The 18966-nt window shown below is 40.8% G+C and overlaps 1 protein-coding gene and 1 long non-coding RNA gene across 21 annotated transcripts in view; one reads left to right on the top strand and one right to left on the bottom strand.

The window, feature by feature from the left end:
- col13a1 (collagen, type XIII, alpha 1) overlaps positions 1–18966 on the top strand; it is a 158488-nt gene that overhangs the window by 29731 nt on the left and 109791 nt on the right. The gene's annotated exons all lie outside the window — the stretch shown is intronic.
- Positions 17144–18495, bottom strand: LOC116050376. Its single transcript, XR_004105079.1, has 3 exons — positions 18477–18495; positions 18265–18266; positions 17144–17221 (listed from the first exon to the last, which is right to left on the bottom strand). It is a non-coding gene; the product is annotated as an uncharacterized LOC116050376 (long non-coding RNA).

The raw sequence follows: 18966 nt of genomic DNA, 5'->3' as shown, positions 1-18966 counted from the left end.
AAATTCCCAACCAAACAGCTTACAGGTTTCAGTACTGACATTGCTGCTGGTTGATCTGGTGTGTAGCCAGTGTGATTGTTCACATTATGGTATTTACTCGATATTTACTGGCTATTAGCACGGATCTGCAACCACAGAGTGGAAAGTTAACAGCTTTGTTGGACAAGTCGACCCACTCCAACAAAACACTCTGACACATTGCTCATGTTCACACATTTCAGGCTTTTTACAGTGTTAATTAGTCCCCGTGTGAATATCACACTATCACTACTGTAGCAACAGGCTGTGCTAGCTGGGAAACCGCTAGGTGAACACATTCTGCACCACAACATACACCAAGGTCCACTGCTCTTCACACTGAACTGGAGAGTTTCACATCCTACACTTTTAGGAGACACTTTTATGGCTTTTCTCCCCAAAACATATTTGCTTTTTGAAAATATTTGTGAAAATGATTGGATGAGGAGTATCTGTACTGTAACTAATAAGAGACCTACATTTGAAAGATGTGGCATCAAGTCCAAAAAACACAAGACTTTAACCCAGAGACCGGGGTTTGAAAGTAAAAGTAAATGGTCATAAATGTTTTTTAAGTTAACGGAGCTACGTCATGTTCAGCATCACATGTGTAACCGGAGGGGAAGTAACGTCTGATTTGAACCCAAACCAGGACGTTTTTTTCAACTTAACTAAGTAGTTTTGGTGCCTCAACCTAACCAAACTGCGATCGTTTCACAATGTTACCGATGTTTTTAAAACCACGACTGTTACGTTCTCTGGTTTAGATATGAGGACGGAAAAACTCTTCTGTGGCTCGTTTTACAGGGGAGGAATAAACAACAAATATTGTTGTATGGTTTGGAGGACTGTTTGTCCTTTAAGAGTTAGAACTTTAGAAACATTTGAAGGACTTGTCACAGGGTGCTCCACATACTGGCGGTCCAGATTCAGAAGTATTAGTATTAGATTGATCAGATATTAGTAACAGTTTCTCAGTTTGTCTTACAGTTTAAGACTGAGCAGTCTTCATTAGTCTTGTCCACAGTCCACATGCAGCGAACATTAAACAGCCATGTCTTATTTTGGTGTTTTGGCAAATTAATTATGGCATTAATGTTTATTAGCACAGTTTGTATAATCTGCCTCTGACCAGAGATCTTCAACACGCGGTCTTGGGGCCCCTATGGGGTTTTCAGAGTTACTGCAGCAGGGCCACCAAATTAGTTTTATTCATTTTTTTTTTTCAAAAATTGAAATTTCTTAACATGACTCCAACATATTATTAGCAAATGTAAATCAACCTATTTGTGAAAAAAAACAAAACAGATTGATGATAGGCTTACTGGCCTATAGGTAAGGTAGTCACTAAGGTAGCCATGAATGAATGAATGAATGAATGAATGAATGAATGAGTTTATTGGTCGTAACCAAAGGGTAGGGTCAGAAGCTTCAGCTTATATAAGGCCCCCCCTTCTCACATTTTTTAAGAGTAATAAACAAATTGGCAAGGAAAAAAATGTACAAGATAAGAAAGATAAAAATAAATTATACAAAAAAAAACAAAGAACATACACACTTACCCAGATAACTTTCTACATACATGCATACATACAGTGTGTTTGCATATGCATGCATACACTTACCTACATATATATACATACATACATACATACACGCCTACATATACCCATAAGGGTCAGTACTTATATACAGTACATTACCACCATTAGGTGAATAATATTCTAAATAATGATGATAAACATAATGATAATAATGATGTCCATCATCATCATCGCCATTATCAACATTCTCACACAATAATACTACTCAATGTCTATACTTATCTAGTGTCATGTCTTTGAACCCTTTTTTAAATTTAAAGACATTCCTACTATGTTTTAATTCCTCTGGTAATATGTTCCATAACTTCACACCACAGACAGATATGCACCTGCTTTTCATCACTGTGTTACAGGTAGGTTGTCTACAGTTCATCTTACAGATTCACTGTGCCTCATGCATTTGTTTAAAATTAAAACATGATTTATAAATCAATTATTATTTTAATAGCTTAGTATTCTATGCACTAAAAAGGTATGTATAAAGGCTTTAGGCCGCCCACATGTTTTTGTAGGCCCAGTTTAATATGTAACTTCATTTTATACAATATTTATAGTAGGGGGTCCCTGATCTGTCTCTCTCTCAATTAAGGGGTCCTTGGCTTAAAAAAACGTTGAAGACCCCTGATTTAGACAGCAGCAAATGAGAGCCTGGTAACTGAATGTTTTGCACATTATATAATACAAACTAAGAAAGACCAAAATAATAAGTAAGAGTAAGAGATGTGATTTTCTCAGAGCTTGGTAAATCTCTGTATTTTATTAAGCAGAAATTGGCCATTAGAACCCAACACTAAAAAACGCAACATATGCTTCTAAAAAGTACTGTATCATAATGTATATCAATACCTCAAGATGGAATTACTGTACATATACTGTGATAAAGAATTTAATTCTGAATGTTCAATGTTAATAATCAGTAAGACCCCCTCCCTTCGTTTGTGTTGAAGGCTGATTCATTGCCTTTAAAACAGCTGATGAAAGCACACAATTACTGTCTGACTATGTGTGACATTACAAAATTTGCTCAACACACAGCTTATAGTGACCAACACCTAGTTCTTTTTTGGGCACACACCCACGTACAGGAAAACACTGTGCTACTGTGTCACCACATCAGCTCTGTTCAGTTAATGGGAGTCATTAAGATACATTCATTTAATAATAGCTGTTTACAGGAAACACTGAGCCAAAATTGATATACTGTAAGCTATGCATGGACCCCCTGACACACACACACACACACACACACACACACACACACACACACACTCAGAGTTTGGCATACAGTCTGTGAGGCCTGTGTTGCTTCGCTCCAGACATCCTGTGGGTATCAGAGTGATTTAGCAAACCCACAGGGAGCATGCTCTTATGTTAACAGACCTGGGCTGCCTGCCAACAACAGCACGTTTCAGAAGGCATTTTTAGGAATTCAGTTCAGAATGAGTTTTTTCTTCTTCTTGCTGGCTACAGGAGGGCAGAGGGGATGGCAGTTAAAATTGCAGTAGCTCATTTGCAAAAGGTCATGTATCACCTTCAAAGTTCAGTTGTAATTAGGAGTACTTGAAAGACTGGACCGAAGGGAATACATACACACACACACACACGCACACACACACACACACACACACACAGACACACGCACGCACGCACGCACGCACGCACGCACGCACGCACGCACGCACGCACGCACACACACACACACACACACACACACACACTGCCCACTTCAACATATGGTGTTGAGCAACTGACTGTAAATCAATATCTTTACGCAATCTTTAAAATGTCTGATAGAAAGTCTAAAACTATCACAAGCAGTCTGAAGTGAAAACTTTCTACAAGCATCTCAAGTACTTAAATTCAGAGGACTGCCCTCATATAATGAAGACATGTGATTTAGATTTTACAGAACAGAGATACAGATTATTGAATAGCATGTATATTGTTGGATATCTACTTGTAGATTAATACAAAATAAAGTTGCAGGCTTCACAGCAGGAACATCACCAACATATTTAACCCAATCAGTTACAGCTGATGGATCAGGCTGTCTCTCATGAACCATTCATACATAGAGCTATGAAAAGTAATGCACTAATTTCATATGTATTCCACAAATGTATTACTGTATGCACTACATTAACTGCTGCTATATAAGACTGCAAAGACAAAAGAAGCAATGTGAACACGCCATCTAGGACTTTAGGGAAATATAATGGGCATTTTTCACTGTTTTCTCACATTTTATAGACAGAAAATCTATTTATTATTGGACAAAATAATTCTTAGTTGCTGCACTACTATCAGTCTTAGGGCTCCATTGATTGATCCATCAGCATATCCATAGTCCTTTGCTTCATTAACAAAATGAGCCATCACATTTTGTTATAACCCACGTTGTTTTGGCACTCCAAGCAGCATGTGCACATCAGGTTTGGTTGCCCCTCTCACCTGAAGTAAGCAAAGGCTGTAAGGGTTTACTAAATTGTCGACAACCTCACTTATTTATTGATTGTGATCACTTTGACTAGCCTTTTCTGGAGCTTTCAGGTACTTTTAGTCCTCAGCGAACATCCACTGACGAACACTGGCATGTGGTGAAAAGCTCTGGACAAAACTCATAAAACACCTGGGGTTAAGATTTTTTTGTCGAACTGCTGGTGGCCAAAAGTACTTAACGGAAGTACTTAAAGGGTAATTTCGGGTTTTTTTTTCAACTTGGACAATATTTCCCCATGCATCTGTATCTACTAGACTAATGTGACCAAAACCAACCAAGCTACAATGTAACCTAATGGGGCAATTTTGCAACCTTGATTTTTGTCCACTAAAAGTGATTGTTTTTGCCGCTGACAGGCTCCAATTGTTAGTAAAAGTGTCTGACAATTATCACCGTCACAAGGTGACTTCTTGTCCGAAGACAGCGGTGTGGAGAATGGAACGGGAGTCAGCAAAAAGACGTTCTGGGAGTCTGTTGTTTCGGAGTAGGCTACAGAAATTATAGGTTTGTGTTTTTATCTAAAAGATTTTCAGTGCCATGGCTCAGTATTTAAATTATTTCAACAATGTGGATGAGGTCAATATAATTGGATGGCCATCTAAACTTAGCACAAAAAGTAAGGAAATTTGTGTATTTCTCTGTGGTAACAATGCTTTTTGGCAATAAATCTTATACCATTGGAAAGCCTGTTTAGTTCCCTTTCAAATGGTGTCCCATTTTTAAGGAACATCCATTTGTGGGATGAGCAGCAGCGCTAAGTATGTGGGTTACGCCCATGAGAAATTTACCAAATCTTCTCTGCCAATGCCAAAACAGCTTATTCTGCCATTGACCCGTTTGGTGTTTGGTGGATTGGATGATTGAAGTTTGAAGAAACAAGACATATCGGCAATTGAACCATTTAATCATTTCACAAACAGGAGCCTCAGTAGCGTGTGGAAGAACCATACACAGCCACAACAGCCTGGCACCTCCTCCAGCTGTTGTGGCTGTGTATGGTTCTTCCACATGCTACTGAGACTCCTGTTTGTGAAATTAATAAATTGTTCAATTGTCAACATTGTCACAATCAGTACTTTTTGTGCTAAGTTCATTTGATTTGATTTGATTTATTTCTTTATTTGAAAGACATTAGACACAGATGCATGGGGAAATGCTGTTCAGGTTGAAAAAAAAAAAAAAAAAAAAAACTTTAATGCTGAATGTCAATAAGGGAAGGACCATCTGCCTTGGATCACCGTTTGATTGTGCAAAAGGACTGAAACCTTGAATAATATTATGTCCGCCTGTAAAAAATGTCTTCCTCTCTACAAACCGTGGTCCAGGAGTGGATTGTTTTCGTCTCTGTCCAGCTGTAACATCAACAGTCAGTTCAGGAGGAAAAGGTTTATGTGCCGTGGTGACATTGATGAATGTTTCCCCTCTATGTCAGACAGTAGAACAGTTTTTCACAAGATGTTTCTGCTTCTGACACATCTTGTCCGCTAATGGCATGAATCAAACCGATGGCTGGTGTATTGTAAAAGCTGACTTTGTTGCTTTTGGTTTGATTGTGGGGTGTTTCAGGGCCAAGGTTTGATGAGGACTGTTATGTGGTTCCTGCTGAGGTACTATTCCGTTCTGCATTTCAAGTTGGTTGCTGGAGAACCCGTCCACATATTTGGCTTTTAAAAAGAGTTGAGGAATGTGAAAAGCTGAAACCTACAACCTGGGCTTCAGGAAAAGGAACCGTGTCAAACATGGCTCGGATGTTCAGCTTCTAAAGAGCTCTATTCTTTTGAATGGAGCTTTAGAAACAGCTCCTGCCAGACAGGTGAGAGTTTTTGGGTTTCCATGGACTCTCCTTTCTATCCGTATAAAACAGACTCTGAATGAGTTTAGCAGTTCAGGACTTGGAGTTTCCTTTTTTAATTGTTTTTGTTTTACATTAGGCTTTTATATGGCGTTGTGCCAATGCAGGAAGTAGTGTGTGCTTTATACAGCAAGGTGGAAAGTAAGGTAGGGGTGTGACAGTGGTGGAAATTTGTCTGACTTTCAATTGCAAGAGACCAGAGTTGGCGTTCTGTCGGACATGCAATTAACATTTGTTTTTATTACCATAATCTTTCTCTATCCATAACCAAGTTTTAAAGTTGGTTATGGTTGTGTCCTTGAATGCAAACGTCAAAGGCATTTTATTTATGTGACCAAATAGTCCCAACTCAAGGTCCAGGCCTGTTTTTGTGCATTGAACTTTAGCTCTAATTTCTAGAGCTTTCAATTGTGTTTTTGTCTGTTTTCATTAGGGAATGGAACAGAATTTAACGAACAGTTAATGAACAGTGTTCATAGTCATATGAGACCGGGGTCACTGGTCCCAACGATTTGACAATATCTCACTTTTTAAAATATTTGTGTATGGCATCTACAAGTAAGAATAAGGGACTACAGATACCAAAAAGCATCTGGAAGGCTCTGGCTCAGGTTATGAGCACACTGCCACATGGAGAAGATCTAAGTAGAAGTGAACAATCTGAAAAAGAAAACAGAAAGCAATTATGTGAGTGTGATTGAGAATTATAAGTCAACTTCAAAACTTGGTTATGGTTAGAGAAAGATTGTGGTAAAAAAAACAAATGTTAATTGCATGTCAGAACGCCAACTGTTCTCTCTTGCAATTGAAAGTCAGACAAACTTCCACCACTGCCACACCCCTACCTTACTTTCCACCTTGCAATATAAAGCGCACACTACTTCCTGCATTGGCTTTGAATGTTGACACTGGACGCAAATCAGCGGAATTGTCCAATATGAGCGTAATTCTTCAGGATACTGGGCTTGTCGTTCCACACTTAGGTCATGTCATGCCACCTGAGCCAGTTCCATAGGCTGATTAACAGCTGAGGTGCAGTTGAAAGCTACAAAAAAAGCTAATAAATGGACCCTGGGTTAAGATAATTTTGTCCTATATGCATGGAAGTTTATTCTTGATGTTGGGGTAGAGATAACTTCCATGCTCCAAACATCTTATTTTGGTGTGGTTTAGTTTAAAGTACCAGAGGCACAGCTTTAACAAAAAGTGCCAAGAGGTTTAGGTAATGCTGTTTGAACATCATAAAGAAGTCCTGTGTCTGATATTTCAAAGGCCAAATCAATGCACAGATCAGTCATTGTGGATAAAACCTCAGCTTTTATGCTGCCTTTATCCTACCAAGGACTTTTCCAGATGCACACAGTATGAGAGGCTTCACCCATGGATGGCTTACCTTTTGTGTCAGACATGCGGCTCTGATTTGTCCGATCAGCCTTGAGGCTGAGCTTATTCCATTTCCCCCTCACGCTCAATGGACTTTTCATATGAAGCCATAAGCCACAGGGCTTGTGGAACCACTTTATACTGTGCATTGCTCTTACACTGACTGGCAGAAATGCAGAGTTTTGTGCCATCCAAATCCTTTAGGTCCTTAAGTTCATCAGCTTGACATAAAACGGCTTGGCTTGTTATTTTGTGTTTTCTAACAACTCAAAATATCAAACACAGTACACAGCAAATGAGTTGGATTTCATACCACTTACTCCCACTCCCACATTAACTTGACAGCAATAGTAAACTCCCTTTTGAACTTAAGTGAGCATAATAATTGTGGTATTGCTTAGCAAGATGGAAGAGTGAGAATCAGAAATGTTTTTTTGGGTAAAGATACACTTTCATGCTCAGAACATCTTAGATTGAAAGTTGCATAGACAAAAAACAGAAGTTGGAAGAAAGACAATGAGAAGAATGCATCAATTTGGTGAAAGGTTAGAATTTTGTACTCATCCAAACGATGCAATTTCAGCAGAATCTGGCAGTTCGGGCAGCAATTTATGTCTTGTAACGCATTAGTAGTGCAATCTGTAGAAGAGGACTGTGAGTGAAGTTGGCTTTGCTAAATCAACAAGTAACAAATTGTAAAATAGTGACCTTCAACATTCAAGTGAAGCCAGGTGGTGCTGTAGCCCACGACCTTCCACTTCCAGAATTGCTCCGTTGCGGCCGGATATTTTGTCGTTGTCTTTCTTTTCGGCTGGATGTCCGGTACCTACTGCTTCCTTTGTGTTGGCATTCTAAACTCTGGTGGATTTGTGAGGACTATGGTTAACTGCTCCTCCGATCTCTGCAGGGTAAATCCAGACAGCTAGCTAGACTATCTGTCCAATCGGAGTTTTCTCTTGCACGACTACAACTACTTTTTGAACATACACATGGTACCATTTTACACATAGTACACACAGGTGATGATGGCGCAGTGGTTATGACACATGCCTTTGGTGTGGGAGACCAGGGTTCGATTCCCACTGTGATACATCAACCAATGAGTCCCTGAGCAAGACACTTAACCCCTAGTTGCTCCAGAGGTGTGCAACCTCTGACATATAAGTCGCTAAAAGCGTCAGCTAAATGACATGTAATGTAATGTTCCACCAAAACAAGCTCCTTCCCGCATAGTCCGTGTGTGGACTAGCCAGACCTTCCTCCGCAGCGCTGTGGAGGAAGGTCTGGCAAAGCGAATCTAGTGGTGCTGTGGCTCAGGAAGTTGTCCTTTAATCACAAGGTTGGTGGTCCGATCCCAGACTCCTCGTCGATATGTACAGTATGTTCGAAGTGTCCTTGAGCAAGACACTGAACCCTAAGTTTCTCCCAAGGGCAGGCCAGTGCCTTGCGTCAGTGTATGAGTGTGTGAATGAGAGCATATTATAAAGCACTTTGTCCAGTAAGCTAGAAAGGTGATATATAAATGCAGTCCATTTACAATGACAGATGGGCAATATGAATAAGAGGTTTCCACATCAATCTGTTCCTGTCAAAATGGGACTTTTAAATGGGCACATGACTTATGGTTATTGCAAGTAGTCATGGTTTTAAATTGTGAACAAAGTAGCTTCAAAGTCCCAGGAAGTAAAATACAGTGTGCCCTGAAGCCAGACAAAACATTAGTGATGATATGATAAGTTTGTGTTCTTTCCATTACAGTCCGAGTTTTTCGTATGCAGTTGTGGTCAGTGCCAGGCTTCACTCATTGAGTGAATCAGCTGCTCATACAATCTTGAAGGATATACAGTTACTCAGTGTTTCAAGTGTGATGCTTTGACAGAACATTGGATGTCCTATAAACCCCTCTCCCTCCCCACCTGGACCCCTACTGTCTTGTCTCATCACTGTTCCATGACAAAGATGGACCCCTGAGTTTTACAGGTCTCTCTGAGGAACCAGGATATTTTCAGTGCTTTTAGCATTGGCTATTGATGGGGCAGTGTGGGAGGGGTTACATCAGAAGCCCCCTGGTCAGGAAAGAGGGATCTATTACAACCCCCAGATAGCTCCAGATACTCTGAAGGGGTCATTTTGACCTCTGACCCTCACCTACCCACCCACTCTGGCCCTAAAATTGCAAATGGTAAGTAGTCTATATCCGTTGGATTTCTGAGGACTATGGTTAACTGCTCCTCAGATCTCTGCAGGGTAAATCCAGACAGCTAGCTAGACTATCTGTCCAATCTGAGTTTTCTGTTGCACGACTAAAACTACTTTTGAACGTACACATGTTCCACCAAAACAAGTTCCTTCAAGAGGCTATTTTTACAGAGGCAGCGTGGCTCTGTCCGGTGTTTAGTGCTGTCCAAGATGATTGTGATTGGTTTAAAGAAATGCCAATAAACCTCAGACACAATGATGGACTCATGCACACATTGAACTGCCTCTGTCCCTGTGTCTCTTTAAGTCTAAAGTAGGAAGTCAGCTGCTGTAATTTGGCATTGTTGAGTTTTAGTGAGGTAATGACCTGTACTACCATAAATATACACCACAAACAGAGAGAACAAGGCCTTTATTTCGAAATAAGTTTATTTTACAGACAGGCCTTTACTTCAGATTTTCTACATATTTAATTACCTCTTCTGTTTTAATTCTTGTTGGACGAATGGAATCAGTGCTGTGGATGTATACAGTACATCAGGCTGAATTTACTGTGTAAGGTAATCCCAACATCACACCACCCTGAACCCCTCAACCCTCCTTCATTGGCGGCCAGTCTTTATTTGTTCTTGCTCGAGATATTATTTGACACAAATAACATGAATACATTATTTGCAAGTTTACAGTGTTTGGAGACAACAAGACAAGTCATATTTGTAGGAGATGTTTTTTTTCTGAATCACTCTTGGATTGGCTTTCTCTTGGACAAGAGACAGGAAGGAAACAAACTTGGACGTGTCTCACACTGTGACTTTATGATGCTGAGAAAACAAACAGTTATGATTAATGGCAAGTGTGCTCTTCCTTCTGAAGGTACAGTGCTGTAAGGTTCACTTCTTTTTTTAGGATGCTTGGCGTAATTATCTAAAGAATACAATGTGAAGGTTTTAACACAAATACAACCAAGAAACATTCATCAGTGTTCCCTCTTGGTCTATGCTTCCCAATCATTTCATTTATGCAGCCCTACAGAAACACTCCTTTCAAATAAAATGGAGTGATGTGTGAATTTGGACATGGAGCCAAAGTGCGTAAGATTCCTCTCAGTAGCCCAAGAATGCGGCGAGCACCCACGTAGGAGCTTCTTGTTGTCTTGTAAAGACGTTAGCGCGTCAGGTCTCTGAGGTGAGTGGAAGAATGCAACAGGAGCTCTATGGGTTTACCAGAGACACTGAGTCAGTGAAAAGCTAAAAAACCCGGAGCAGTGGAACTGAGTATGACTGGAGCATTGTATCGTGAAGAAGTGAGAAGTGAAAGAAGACTATCGAAGCGCTCAGGTTGCATGTGACACCCCAGTAACTGCAGAGATTTGATCCAGACGGAAAGTTCAGCTGGGCTCTTACACGGCGAAGAGTCTTGTCAAGCCATCATTCAAAGGCCTTGGAAAAGCCACCTCTGGTGTGGTCTTCCACTCAACAGTCCATCTATCGCTCTCTCTTTTCCTGGTCTCAGACACTAAAGCAGCCCATCTGAAAAGCTGAAAAAGTCGGTTCTTCTACTGCCGAGGTCTGGGAACACATATCCAGCGGTGGAAAGTGCATTTACTCAAGTACTGTACTTAAGTCCAAATGTTGAGGTACTTGTACTTTTCTTGAGTCTTTTCTTTTCATGCCACTTTCTACTTCTACTCCACTACATTTCAGAGAGAAATATTTTACTTTTTACTCCACTACATTCATCTGTTACAGCTTTAGTTACTAGTTACTTTACACATTAATATTTCTGCACACAAAACACATGTAGTTTATAAAATCTGGTGTTTTACTATAAATTAAAATACCCAACAATATACAGGCCTAAAAGTAGCTGAATTATTAGACCATCCAACACTTAGTTAATTGAAAGAGCTGTTTGGATCGTTTCCAGTTTCTATAATGTGAGGATTTGTCTGCAAGTACTTTTACTTTGAATACTTTTTTCAATGCAGGACTTTTACTTGTAACAGAGTATTTTTACAATGTAGTATTAGTACTTTTACTTAAAGGGTAAGTACCGTTTTTTTCCAGACTGATGCTGCAGTCAGGTTAAGCTTTTCTCCAGAACCTCTCCCATACTTCAACACACACTTATCAATTGCAGTTGCCGTAGAAGCCCCCCCCCCATCTAAGAATAGTTTAGTTTGCTCACCAGTGTGTCAGTCAGACTATGGAGCTGTCAACCGGCTGAGGCCTTCCCAAAGTCCTTCCATCAAAGCCACTTCAAACGATGGACAAAATGCCTGCCAGACAAGGGTCAACTTTTAAGAGGACCACAGTGGGGAAGCCATGTAAACCTATCTGTGACATGCTGATGTTAATTATAACTGAGCAGTTTTAATAAAAAAATATCTTGCACCCATGCATAGCTAAACCATGTGTCTGTCAGACGGTTCTGATCCCTGCAGCCTGATGCTTTTCATTTATATGAAGAACAAATACAGTCAATAAGTGGGTGTCACATTATAAAGAGTTTACTACCTATTTGCACAGTACATAGCTTTTTTTGACACGATAACGCAACATTTCCAAGTCAAATATGTTTAACTCACATTGCATTTTAAGTACCATTTTGGTGAAGGAGTTAACAGATAGGCTGAATCTCAGCATTCACATCATGATCAAAATACATTTCAAATAAATTCAAAAATGTCCCCTATATACAAAAGAGAGGACAGCACACACTTTAATATGAAATCACCAGCACCCTTTCACTGACCATGATGATGTACTTAATCCGAATCAGAATGGTCTTTAATGGCGTGTGAACACATGCAGGGAATTTGACTCCAGCTTCCTGTTGCTCTCACGGTACACACACGGAAATAGACATGAGGTTAAAAACAAGGACAACAAAGCTGAACAAGGTAAACACAACCTTTTTGATACTGTGTTCAATCCAGAGTAACGGTCATTACGACATTAAATGGGATCGGATTAACCACTCACCACCACATCCCTCAGAGAAGTTTACCTGACACTAAAAAGGTGTTTAAAGTTTTATTTTTTTTTGTTTTTTAAGATTATTTTTTGGGCATTTTCAGCCTTTATTTTGATAGGACAGCTGAAGACATGAAAGGGTAGAGAGAGGGGGAATGACATGCAGCAAAGGGCCGCAGGTCAGAGTCGAACCCAGGCCCGCTGCATCGAGGACTAAATCTCTATATATGGGCGCCCACTCTACCAACTGAGCTTTTAAACTTGTAATTGTTTTCTTCAGATTGTATTCATTCTGTGACTATGTATTATACTTCTGTATATTTCCAACATAATGGTCTAAATGCTGTCAAAGCTTTCATCTTCTTTATTGTATAATTTAAGCAGAAGAAAGTCTCATTTGTCTTCTGTCAAAGGTTGTTTCTACAACCAGACAGGTTTTGGTATTGTAGTGTGTTCACTTTAATGTCACTAACTTATACTCCCACACAATGCATGCACACAATGGAGAAGCTACTTGGAATCTTTGGAAAACAATTTGTTGTCTTTTTATTTGTCAGTACACTGACTACTTGTATACCAACTGCAAAATCATAATGTATTTTCCTATTTACTTCCTGTTCCTGTATCAAAATGCCATTTTGCGTGGATAGGGCGACTGCGCTGATGCTAGCTGGAGTTGAAGTGATTTTACCTAGCTGCGGATCTGCAGTTAGCAGGCCTCTCTCTCATCTACAGGTCGGAGGTCAAACCTGTTGCTGGCTTACCCCCGGGCTGTGTGTGTGTTTGTGTGTGTGTGTGAAGGCAGATGATGACACCATGCGTCTGTGCATGATGACTTCCCCAGCTGTTAAATGAGAGAGCACTGTGTGGTAGTATAGAGGGGGGAAAGGCGGAAGAGGAGGGTTGGGGGGGTGGACAGTTGGTTTGCTCATCTAGCTGTTAACCAGCCGTTTGATGTTACTAACATAAACAGGGTTGTTTACAGAGCAGGAGGAGGTAGTGAGGGGGTGGAGGCGACGGACACTTACTCGCTCTTAATTGACCCCCCCCCCCCCACACACACACACACACACACAGGAGTCGTCAAGCAAATGTGTGTTTTGGTTGTTTACTTGGGGAAAGTTGACTGTTGCTGTTTTCTAGCAGCGGCGTGCTTCACATTCACGCAGACAGCTACCCAGTACAAACACAATGCTCTACTCATTGCCTTTAGCAGCTGAGGGTGCATTAGGCCGTATTTACACTGCATGGTGCGGCACGGTTTGACGCGTTTGAAACCTTTTTTGGTTTTCCATGAGCAAAGGTTGAAGATACTAGCCTGGTTGAAAACAGACCCTTCTCAGTTGTAACTGAGAGTGGGTCTGGGAAAGGTTAATTGACAGTTCATTTCCAAAGGGGCGTCACCAACGGACGCCGCTCAAATGCCTCTGGGCGCATTGGATAGTCCTTCAACCAATCAGACCAACGATACGGGTGACGCTGCACTTCGGTTGCCGTCATGTTGAATGTAAACAAAAAGCTGCTCGCCGTCGCTGAGCTATCGTCGTCGCATAAAGCCCGCCTCAATGGTTGTGATTGGTGTAAAGCCCGCCTCAGCGGTTGTGATTGGTGCCTCGATTTCAGGGACATTGGAAATGAGTTTTAATGGGCTCTTCGCCAGACTGACTTGCAGAGCAAATCTCAAATTTGCCAGAAGTTCGTCAGGGTTTACCCAAGCTATGAAGATACAGTAATATTTTTTGGTCCCACCTGGGTGGCTGATACTAAAAGGTGGAGTTTAAACACTGCAGACCACTGATTGGTCAGAGACAATCGTTAGTGGCATCCTGCCCAACCAGCCATTTTTAAATAGCCAAGCTACAATCAATATCATATTATTTCTTATTCCATGGCCGTGATTTAAGAAAAAAAATGTCAGCACGCACAACTACTGCGTTTTCAATTGACAAAGTGCACATGCTCCTCTGTTTAGTTGCTGATGAAAGGACTCAGCGATAGCTGTGTCGAAGATGATGTCATTGCTAGTCTCACGCGGCATCGCTATGACAATCAGCAAAGATTCCCACCTACATTAATGAATAATAAATAAAAACATTGTTTTACAAAAGAGACAAAAAAGAAAGAAATATATCTGGTGCCAGAAGTGAGGGGAGTAGAGTCGAGCTCTACCATGCAGAGAGCACTTCAGAGTTTTGTTAAGTCACATTTTCTCAGTTAATAGTTCAGAGATAAGAACCAGGGACTCTCCGATCACAAATTGCAACAGGAATATTGTGGGTGTACATGTGCCTGTCTTTCCTCCAATGTTTTAACCATTTTAAATTGCTGCTGTGGGGAAGCGGGAAGAATATATGATATGGTCTTTGTGGTGTCATTTCAGATACTTTTCACAGTATAGCAGTCACACTGAAGCTTATAATCTCTGTGATTTTGCATAGAAGCATGGAAATGGCCATGGTCAGTCAGATATTAGCCCTCATAAACTCATACCAGTTGAACCCTACTTGAAGTCAGCTGGTCACAAGCATTTAACATCAGCATCAAAAGCAAAACAATTCAGAAAACATGAAAGGAGAAGAAGAAAATGATATAAAGGAGGGTAACAAACAACGTAAGCGTCCTTACAGAAAGGTAAAACCCTGCCAATTGAAATGAAAACTCTCATTTGAAATGAAAAAAAAAACAAACCCTTGTGCATGACACCAATGTGTCAAGCAGTTTGATACGCCCCTTTATGGATGGTAGTCCCCCCCCCCCCACCGCCCCCGGACTCTCTTGGTGTTCTGGAGCCAGGACACTCAAATGTAAAGGCTGTGTGGAAAGAACAGATCTGGCATCCAGGGCCTCACATCTTACCAAAACCTGATATCATTATTACTGCAGTGTATACCTCCCAGCATTGAGTGTGTGTGTGTGTGTGTGTGTGTGTGCATGCATTTACTGATCAGTGCTCTAAGCCTGTCAAGGCCCCCTTCATAGTGTTCAAGGTTTAACCCCCCACTCCCCCCTCTGTGTGTGTGTTTGTGTGTGTCTGAGTGTGTGCGTGTGTGTGCGTGCATGCGTGTGGATGCATGTGTGTGTGTGCGCTGATCAGTGCTCTAAGCTTGTCAAGGCCCCCTTTATAGTATTCAAGGTTTAACCCCCACTCTGTGTGTGTGTGTGTGTGTGTGTGTTGTTCTTATTGTTTAACTTGTGTCAACATCAGCTCAGCTGGAGGTGATGACTGAGACTAATCAGGAGAGGTGGAGCGCGAGATCACTACTGATGCTCTCTCTCCCATGGTACACTGCAGGCTGAGCAACCACAGTAGTGGGGGGGGTGGCGAATCCGCAACCTAGTTGATGCATTTGCATTATGGCCGTACGTAGCGTGTTGAGACTATGAATGGGACATATCACATTAATTATCTCACATGTACTAATAATCCCTTATAATTACACTCAGGTATTTAGGCCAACAGTATTCATCCTGTCATACCTGTATGTGTAAAATATCAGAAATGAAATCCAAACTAATCACATTTTCCGTCTGAGTATAAGAATTGTGTCCCGACATGGGAGACCCGTGTGTTCACTATACGCTATGATAATATCAGGAATGTTATTCATGTGACTCGTTTCAACAAAACATTAACTTTTCTAAATTGTATTATTTTTATACATAGGTTGGTGTGGATGTGTGTGATCAGATGGCAGGTTGTGTGTTGACTGTTGAACTGAAAGACAAATATAAATGCTGAGGGGACTTATGGTCCTTCTTTAGTTAGACTACATGTGATAATGTAATCATTTATGATTTAAAATGAAATGAAATAATATAACACTAAATAAAATTGAATTGAATTAAATTTGCACCATGAATGATTATATTTACCATTTAGTTTACTTAAAAATTTGAAAAACTGAAATTGATTACAATGTTTGAGCATTTCGAGTGGTCAGTTTTTATTGGTAAAATGCTGCTTTCAACAGAAAATTAATAAGAAACAAAAAACAGAGACATTACAAACACAAGCATTTTATTATCTTTGACAATAATTTGGACGTGGGATGGAAATACTTTTAGTCTGTAGCCAAACTGTTGGGTCACTATATGGATGGACATTTGGGAGAAAATGATGACAACAACACATATGATATGCATCAGTTCCAACAAGTTCAGACTGTCCAAGATCCCAGATCAGGATTCATCACTACAACAGAGGGACACTCCCAGTGGTGGAAAGAAGTATTCAGATCCTTTACTAAAGTAAAAGTACTAATACAACACTGTACAAAGGTCCTGCATTGAAAATGTAACTTTAGTAAAAGTAAGAATCATCAGGAAAATGTAGTTAAAGTATTAAAAGTACGCAATGCAGAATTGTTCACGTTTTAGAAAGTGTAAAGGATCCAACCAGTTGTGTGTTTAATGGTCTGATCATCTCAGCTGGACTTGTAGCCGTTATATTGTTGACTAGTTTACTTTAGAATAAAACATCAGATTTTATAAACTACATGTGTTTTGTGTGCAGAAATCTTAATGTGTAAAGTAACTAGTAACTAAAGCTGTAACAGATGAATGTAGTGGAGTAAAAAGTACAGTATTTCTCTCTGAAATGTAGCGGAGTAGAAGTAGAAAGTACCTCAACATTTTTACTTAAGTACAGTACTCTTGAGTAAATGTACTAGTTATATTCCACCACTGGACACTCCACACTGAAAAACAAATCCAAACAAACCTAGCTGGACAGATACACCTTAGCAGTTAACTGGTGAGATCATAGACATGGACTTCTATGTGTCCCCAGCTGATGGTTGACTAACGGCCCAGGATGCTGTCATCAAGCATAGGCTCCGGAGGGCAGTCAGAGGAAGATCCAGGTTCCCAGTCCAACATCTCCTCACATCCTGAATTACACATTCCACACTCAGTCTGTTACATAGATAGACAGACAGACAGACGGCGAATGGAATTGTGAGTCCAGTTAGAGTGAGTGAGTCCAGTATGACCTCAGCAGCCTCCCAGTCCTCTGATGTCAAACTTCCACAGAATGGCGAGGAATTAAACAGTTTGATGCCCACAGGCAGGGATGATCTCCTGTGCCACTTGTACCTCTTTCACACCAATGACCAGGGTTGGGCCAGGGTTGTCTGATCAGGGTTTAACCCTTCTTTTGGAAATTCAAACCAAGCCAGTCAACATGGGTATATCCCTGGAACAATGCATAACAATTACCTACTAGAAGTAATTCTAGAAGGTAAGTTCTAGAAATGAGCGGGGCTTTACATGTCCTATTCAGTGAACCGCTAACTTGTCACATAGCCTCCTCCAGTTAAAACTAAAGTTGGGCTTAGCTGCTTCACGCTTCACGCTCATTGAACTGCAGGGGTGCAGAGAGAACTAAACGTACGTTTACGTTCTAACGCTGGATTTTACAGCCAGTTTTGCCTATAAAACTCCACTACCGCTCTGCAAAAGGCAGACTAGTGAACATTCTGGTACCCGCTGTCAGCAGACTGTTGAGAATTGAACCGCTCCACTCTGCTGCTGTTGAAGCTGTCTGTGAAATCCCTGTTTATATGGAGATGTTGTTCAGGATGATGTCCAGGGTGTCTGACTTCTGTCAGCACCCTGTACTATGATAGATACCATATTTGTTGGTTTATTGTCATAAATGCAAATGCAACTGCAATGACATGATTGCACATAGTAACATGTTGGATTACATTGTGCCATTTGTTTGATGCTGACAGCTGTGTAATAGCTGTCTTTGGAGCGAGATGATAGACAAGGGATGCAGTGGAAATACTGGATGTGTGTTTCCCGACCTGCTTTAGGTAAATGTAATTGTTATTGACATATCCACTGGCGCCATGGGGTGCATTCTAATTAATATAATTCTGGATTAACACTTGCACCACCGGGCTCTTCATAGGTGGGCTACTTGAACCGCCATATCCAACGCCCAAGAGTGTCTGTATCCTTTTGTTTGTGCTGATGGGCCATTAGCACATCATTAGTCTCCATCTCTATAGCAGCCGCACAGCCCCCACACACGATTCACAGCCAGGTAGTCTAGCTAATAGCTTAAGCCCAAACAAAACTGATATACTCTTGGCAGGAATGTGCGATTGTGCTATCTGTTTTTAGAAAAAATACTTTCATGCTGCCGCTCGAGGCAGTAATAGTCCGGTCATTGTGTTATGTGTCGTTCAGTTCAGTCGACACAAAGTCTCGGAAGTTTATGAAAGAACAGATCTAATTGGTCCTTCACATGCACAAATGTAGTGATGTCAGAGTGAGGGGGCTGTGACTGCTGGACAGGCGCCCCGAGCAGTTGGGGGGTCTTGGTGCCTTGCTCAAAATCACCTTGGCAGTGCCCAGGAGGTGAACTGGCACCTCTCCAGCTGCTACACACTCTGTACTTCCGTCCTTTGGTACTTGAACCAGAGA

This window comes from Sander lucioperca, chromosome 7, assembly GCF_008315115.2.
Source record: "Sander lucioperca isolate FBNREF2018 chromosome 7, SLUC_FBN_1.2, whole genome shotgun sequence".
In the NCBI taxonomy this organism is placed as follows: domain Eukaryota; kingdom Metazoa; phylum Chordata; class Actinopteri; order Perciformes; family Percidae; genus Sander; species Sander lucioperca.
The sequence above is the reverse complement of the archived record's forward strand: the minus strand, read 5'-3'. Positions and strand labels throughout refer to the sequence as shown.